Below are 7500 nucleotides of genomic sequence, written 5' to 3' on the forward strand. Positions count from 1 at the left end.
CATGTGCTGCGTTTGCGAGGCCAAGGAAGGCAATGCGCGTGGACTTGTGCTGCGTTTGCGAGGCCAAGGAAGGCAATGCGCGTGGACTTGTGCTGAGTTTGGCTGGCCAAGGAAAGCAATGCGCGTGGACTTGTGCTTCCTTTTTCCTGGCCAACGAAAGCAATGCGCGTGAACATGTGCTGCGTATGCGTGGCCAAGGAGAGCGATGCGCGTGAACATGTACGTTTCGGTGGGGATGCGCGTGAACTCGATGACGGCTCTCTCGACCTGGTCAATAGGCGGCGAACGTCGACTCCGAGTTTTTCTTCTTAAAGCTCTGGCAATAGAGCACGTCTTCCGATTGGTGATAGGCGCGAATGTATTAACGGTATTTCGACTGTCGTCCTTATATATTATCGTCGAACTACTGTCCGGCAGACAAACTTCTCATTTGAACGCGCAAAAATCAGTGGAAACGGCGACCGTACGCCGACAACGTGGCGCTACGGCGAACACCGGCGCACAGCTGGGTTCGCCGCTCCGGACTGAGCTCCGTCGACGCAGCGTCCGGCGCTCGTTTAGCACGAACTGTGGAAATATCAAAGCGTTAGTGACCCTCCATAAAGCGGACTCGATTGCCTATAACAGATGGAAAATAGTTGGTGGTAATGCTCATTATGTGAGAAGTAGGCTAATGCCACGAGCTCGCACCGCTGCTGTGGGTACACTCGCTCGGGAGCAGGCCGATATCTAGTCGGCTGGAACGAGCAAACAGGATTGTTAGAAGGGATGGAGGGGGGACTCCTTGACCACAACAGCAAATGCAATGCGCCTGCACTTAACACTCTTCTGTTCATGAGGGGCAATGCGCGTGAATTCCGTACAACTGGCAAGTCCCTGGCCTGAAACGTCGTGCGCGGCGAGTCACTTGTAAATCCATCAAGTGCCTGGCCTGAAACGTCGTGTGCGGCGAGTCACTTGTAAATCCAGCAAGTCCCTGTCCTGAAACGTCGTGCGCGGCGAGTCACTTGTCAATACAGCAAGTCCCTGGCCTGAAACGTCGTGCGCGGCGAGTCACTTGTGAATACAGCAAGTCCCTGGCCTGAAACGTCGTGCGCGGCGAGTCACTTGTGAATACAGCAAGTCCCTGGCCTGAAACGTCGTGCGCGGCGAGTCACTTGTAAATCCAGCAAGTCCCTGGCCTGAAACGTCGTGTGCGGCGAGTCACTTGTAAATCCAGCAAGTCCCTGTCCTGAAACGTCGTGCGCGGCGAGTCACTTGTGAATACAGCAAGTCCCTGGCCTGAAACGTCGTGCGCGGCGAGTCACTTGTCAATACAGCAAGTCCCAGGCCTGAAACGTCGTGCGCGGCGAGTCACTTGTGAATACAGCAAGTCCCTGGCCTGAAACGTCGTGCGCGGCGAGTCACTTGTGAATACAGCAAGTCCCAGGCCTGAAACGTCGTGCGCGGCGAGTCACTTGTGAATACAGCAAGTCCCTGGCCTGAAACGTCGTGCGCGGCGAGTCACTTGTGAATACAGCAAGTCCCTGGCCTGAAACGTCGTGCGCGGCGAGTCACTTGTAAATCCAGCAAGTCCCTGGCCTGAAACGTCGTGCGCGGCGAGTCACTTGTAAATCCATCAAGTGCCTGGCCTGAAACGTCGTGTGCGGCGAGTCACTTGTAAATCCAGCAAGTCCCTGTCCTGAAACGTCGTGCGCGGCGAGTCACTTGTGAATACAGCAAGTCCCAGGCCTGAAACGTCGTGCGCGGCGAGTCACTTGTGAATACAGCAAGTCCCTGGCCTGAAACGTCGTGCGCGGCGAGTCACTTGTGAATCCAGCAAGTCCCTGGCCTGAAACGTCGTGCGCGGCGAGTCACTTGTAAATCCATCAAGTGCCTGGCCTGAAACGTCGTGCGCGGCGAGTCACTTGTCAATACAGCAAGTCCCTGGCCTGAAACGTCGTGCGCGGCGAGTCACTTGTCAATACAGCAAGTCCCTGGCCTGAAACGTCGTGCGCGGCGAGTCACTTGTCAATACAGCAAGTCCCTGGCCTGAAACGTCGTGCGCGGCGAGTCACTTGTGAATACAGCAAGTCCCAGGCCTGAAACGTCGTGCGCGGCGAGTCACTTGTCAATACAGCAAGTCCCTGGCCTGAAACGTCGTGCGCGGCGAGTCACTTGTCAATACAGCAAGTCCCTGGCCTGAAACGTCGTGCGCGGCGTGTCACTTGTGAATACAGCAAGTCCCTGGCCTGAAACGTCGTGCGCGGCGAGTCACTTGTAAATCCAGCAAGTCCCTGGCCTGAAACGTCGTGCGCGGCGAGTCACTTGTGAATACAGCAAGTGCCTGGCCTGAAACGTCGTGCGCGGCGAGTCACTTGTCAATACAGCAAGTCCCTGGCCTGAAACGTCGTGCGCGGCGAGTCACTTGTAAATCCAGCAAGTCCCTGGCCTGAAACGTCGTGCGCGGCGAGTCACTTGTAAATCCAGCAAGTCCCTGGCCTGAAACGTCGTGTGCGGCGAGTCACTTGTAAATCCAGCAAGTCCCTGTCCTGAAACGTCGTGCGCGGCGAGTCACTTGTGAATACAGCAAGTCCCTGGCCTGAAACGTCGTGCGCGGCGAGTCACTTGTCAATACAGCAAGTCCCTGGCCTGAAACGTCGTGCGCGGCGAGTCACTTGTGAATACAGCAAGTCCCAGGCCTGAAACGTCGTGCGCGGCGAGTCACTTGTGAATACAGCAAGTCCCTGGCCTGAAACGTCGTGCGCGGCGAGTCACTTGTGAATACAGCAAGTCCCTGTCCTGAAACGTCGTGCGCGGCCAGTCACTTGTCAATACAGCAAGTCCCTGGCCTGAAACGTCGTGCGCGGCGAGTCACTTGTGAATACAGCAAGTCCCAGGCCTGAAACGTCGTGCGCGGCGAGTCACTTGTGAATACAGCAAGTCCCAGGCCTGAAACGTCGTGCGCGGCGAGTCACTTGTGAATACAGCAAGTCCCTGGCCTGAAACGTCGTGCGCGGCGAGTCACTTGTAAATCCAGCAAGTCCCTGTCCTGAAACGTCGTGCGCGGCGAGTCACTTGTCAATACAGCAAGTCCCTGGCCTGAAACGTCGTGCGCGGCGAGTCACTTGTGAATACAGCAAGTCCCAGGCCTGAAACGTCGTGCGCGGCGAGTCACTTGTGAATACAGCAAGTCCCTGGCCTGAAACGTCGTGCGCGGCGAGTCACTTGTGAATCCAGCAAGTCCCTGGCCTGAAACGTCGTGCGCGGCGAGTCACTTGTGAATACAGCAAGTCCCAGGCCTGAAACGTCGTGCGCGGCGAGTCACTTGTGAATACAGCAAGTCCCTGGCCTGAAACGTCGTGCGCGGCGAGTCACTTGTAAATCCAGCAAGTCCCTGTCCTGAAACGTCGTGCGCGGCCAGTCACTTGTCAATACAGCAAGTCCCTGGCCTGAAACGTCGTGCGCGGCGAGTCACTTGTGAATACAGCAAGTCCCAGGCCTGAAACGTCGTGCGCGGCGAGTCACTTGTGAATACAGCAAGTCCCAGGCCTGAAACGTCGTGCGCGGCGAGTCACTTGTGAATACAGCAAGTCCCTGGCCTGAAACGTCGTGCGCGGCGAGTCACTTGTGAATCCAGCAAGTCCCTGGCCTGAAACGTCGTGCGCGGCGAGTCACTTGTAAATCCATCAAGTGCCTGGCCTGAAACGTCGTGCGCGGCGAGTCACTTGTCAATACAGCAAGTCCCTGGCCTGAAACGTCGTGCGCGGCGAGTCACTTGTAAATCCATCAAGTGCCTGGCCTGAAACGTCGTGCGCGGCGAGTCACTTGTCAATACAGCAAGTCCCTGGCCTGAAACGTCGTGCGCGGCGAGTCACTTGTCAATACAGCAAGTCCCTGGCCTGAAACGTCGTGCGCGGCGAGTCACTTGTCAATACAGCAAGTCCCTGGCCTGAAACGTCGTGCGCGGCGAGTCACTTGTGAATACAGCAAGTCCCAGGCCTGAAACGTCGTGCGCGGCGAGTCACTTGTCAATACAGCAAGTCCCTGGCCTGAAACGTCGTGCGCGGCGAGTCACTTGTCAATACAGCAAGTCCCTGGCCTGAAACGTCGTGCGCGGCGAGTCACTTGTGAATACAGCAAGTCCCTGGCCTGAAACGTCGTGCGCGGCGAGTCACTTGTAAATCCAGCAAGTCCCTGGCCTGAAACGTCGTGCGCGGCGAGTCACTTGTGAATACAGCAAGTGCCTGGCCTGAAACGTCGTGCGCGGCGAGTCACTTGTCAATACAGCAAGTCCCTGGCCTGAAACGTCGTGCGCGGCGAGTCACTTGTAAATCCAGCAAGTCCCTGGCCTGAAACGTCGTGCGCGGCGAGTCACTTGTAAATCCAGCAAGTCCCTGGCCTGAAACGTCGTGTGCGGCGAGTCACTTGTAAATCCAGCAAGTCCCTGTCCTGAAACGTCGTGCGCGGCGAGTCACTTGTGAATACAGCAAGTCCCTGGCCTGAAACGTCGTGCGCGGCGAGTCACTTGTCAATACAGCAAGTCCCTGGCCTGAAACGTCGTGCGCGGCGAGTCACTTGTGAATACAGCAAGTCCCAGGCCTGAAACGTCGTGCGCGGCGAGTCACTTGTGAATACAGCAAGTCCCTGGCCTGAAACGTCGTGCGCGGCGAGTCACTTGTGAATACAGCAAGTCCCTGTCCTGAAACGTCGTGCGCGGCCAGTCACTTGTCAATACAGCAAGTCCCTGGCCTGAAACGTCGTGCGCGGCGAGTCACTTGTGAATACAGCAAGTCCCAGGCCTGAAACGTCGTGCGCGGCGAGTCACTTGTGAATACAGCAAGTCCCAGGCCTGAAACGTCGTGCGCGGCGAGTCACTTGTGAATACAGCAAGTCCCTGGCCTGAAACGTCGTGCGCGGCGAGTCACTTGTAAATCCAGCAAGTCCCTGTCCTGAAACGTCGTGCGCGGCGAGTCACTTGTCAATACAGCAAGTCCCTGGCCTGAAACGTCGTGCGCGGCGAGTCACTTGTGAATACAGCAAGTCCCAGGCCTGAAACGTCGTGCGCGGCGAGTCACTTGTGAATACAGCAAGTCCCTGGCCTGAAACGTCGTGCGCGGCGAGTCACTTGTGAATCCAGCAAGTCCCTGGCCTGAAACGTCGTGCGCGGCGAGTCACTTGTGAATACAGCAAGTCCCAGGCCTGAAACGTCGTGCGCGGCGAGTCACTTGTGAATACAGCAAGTCCCTGGCCTGAAACGTCGTGCGCGGCGAGTCACTTGTAAATCCAGCAAGTCCCTGTCCTGAAACGTCGTGCGCGGCCAGTCACTTGTCAATACAGCAAGTCCCTGGCCTGAAACGTCGTGCGCGGCGAGTCACTTGTGAATACAGCAAGTCCCAGGCCTGAAACGTCGTGCGCGGCGAGTCACTTGTGAATACAGCAAGTCCCAGGCCTGAAACGTCGTGCGCGGCGAGTCACTTGTGAATACAGCAAGTCCCTGGCCTGAAACGTCGTGCGCGGCGAGTCACTTGTGAATCCAGCAAGTCCCTGGCCTGAAACGTCGTGCGCGGCGAGTCACTTGTAAATCCATCAAGTGCCTGGCCTGAAACGTCGTGCGCGGCGAGTCACTTGTCAATACAGCAAGTCCCTGGCCTGAAACGTCGTGCGCGGCGAGTCACTTGTCAATACAGCAAGTCCCTGGCCTGAAACGTCGTGCGCGGCGAGTCACTTGTCAATACAGCAAGTCCCTGGCCTGAAACGTCGTGCGCGGCGAGTCACTTGTGAATACAGCAAGTCCCAGGCCTGAAACGTCGTGCGCGGCGAGTCACTTGTCAATACAGCAAGTCCCTGGCCTGAAACGTCGTGCGCGGCGAGTCACTTGTGAATACAGCAAGTCCCTGGCCTGAAACGTCGTGCGCGGCGAGTCACTTGTAAATCCAGCAAGTCCCTGGCCTGAAACGTCGTGCGCGGCGAGTCACTTGTGAATACAGCAAGTGCCTGGCCTGAAACGTCGTGCGCGGCGAGTCACTTGTCAATACAGCAAGTCCCTGGCCTGAAACGTCGTGCGCGGCGAGTCACTTGTGAATACAGCAAGTCCCTGGCCTGAAACGTCGTGCGCGGCGAGTCACTTGTGAATACAGCAAGTGCCTGGCCTGAAACGTCGTGCGCGGCGAGTCACTTGTGAATACAGCAAGTCCCTGGCCTGAAACGTCGTGCGCGGCGAGTCACTTGTGAATCCAGCAAGTCCCTGGCCTGAAACGTCGTGCGCGGCGAGTCACTTGTAAATCCATCAAGTGCCTGGCCTGAAACGTCGTGCGCGGCGAGTCACTTGTCAATACAGCAAGTCCCTGGCCTGAAACGTCGTGCGCGGCGAGTCACTTGTCAATACAGCAAGTCCCTGGCCTGAAACGTCGTGCGCGGCGAGTCACTTGTCAATACAGCAAGTCCCTGGCCTGAAACGTCGTGCGCGGCGAGTCACTTGTGAATACAGCAAGTCCCAGGCCTGAAACGTCGTGCGCGGCGAGTCACTTGTCAATACAGCAAGTCCCTGGCCTGAAACGTCGTGCGCGGCGAGTCACTTGTGAATACAGCAAGTCCCTGGCCTGAAACGTCGTGCGCGGCGAGTCACTTGTAAATCCAGCAAGTCCCTGGCCTGAAACGTCGTGCGCGGCGAGTCACTTGTGAATACAGCAAGTGCCTGGCCTGAAACGTCGTGCGCGGCGAGTCACTTGTCAATACAGCAAGTCCCTGGCCTGAAACGTCGTGCGCGGCGAGTCACTTGTGAATACAGCAAGTCCCTGGCCTGAAACGTCGTGCGCGGCGAGTCACTTGTGAATACAGCAAGTGCCTGGCCTGAAACGTCGTGCGCGGCGAGTCACTTGTCAATACAGCAAGTCCCTGGCCTGAAACGTCGTGCCCGGCGATTTCCTCGTCAATGATGTTCGAAGAAGCTTCGGAGGATCCGCCCTTTCGATGAGGTTTTTGCCCATATAAAACAATGCTCAAGACCATTCGGCGCCGATGCCTCGGCGGCCCTTTCGGTATATGTAAGAGAGGTGCTCGAGTCGATGTAATCGTCTTGGGTATGCTCTCCATCGTTGTCATCCACTGCATTACCGCGGGTCGGTGTCTCTGACCGAATGGCCCTTATGCGGTAGGCGCCGTAGGCGTTACGAGTTCGTCGATTCTTCATTGAATCGTCGATAAATACCGAGCATCGACTCACTCGATTCCGAGCGAGAATAAACTTTTGCACGTCATTTCCACGCGAATGGCGATGAAATGTCGCTGACCACGACGACTTGGCATTTTTGTCTAACGTCGGGTAGCATTTTACTCAATTAACACGAGAGTCTGTTGAATTTGAACGATAATATCCATGGTGTGTCTCCGTCTGGTATAATACGGGCAGCGGAGATCGCCGTGACTCGTCGTGGGCATGTTGCAGCTATGAATTAGTTGTGACTGCTCGACGACGAGCAATTGTATAGCGAATAATTGCCCTCAAAGTTACGTTATATC

Source organism: Phymastichus coffea, unplaced genomic scaffold (genome assembly GCF_024137745.1).
Source record: "Phymastichus coffea isolate CEN01 unplaced genomic scaffold, Cenicafe_Pcof_1.1 PCOF00217, whole genome shotgun sequence".
In the NCBI taxonomy this organism is placed as follows: domain Eukaryota; kingdom Metazoa; phylum Arthropoda; class Insecta; order Hymenoptera; family Eulophidae; genus Phymastichus; species Phymastichus coffea.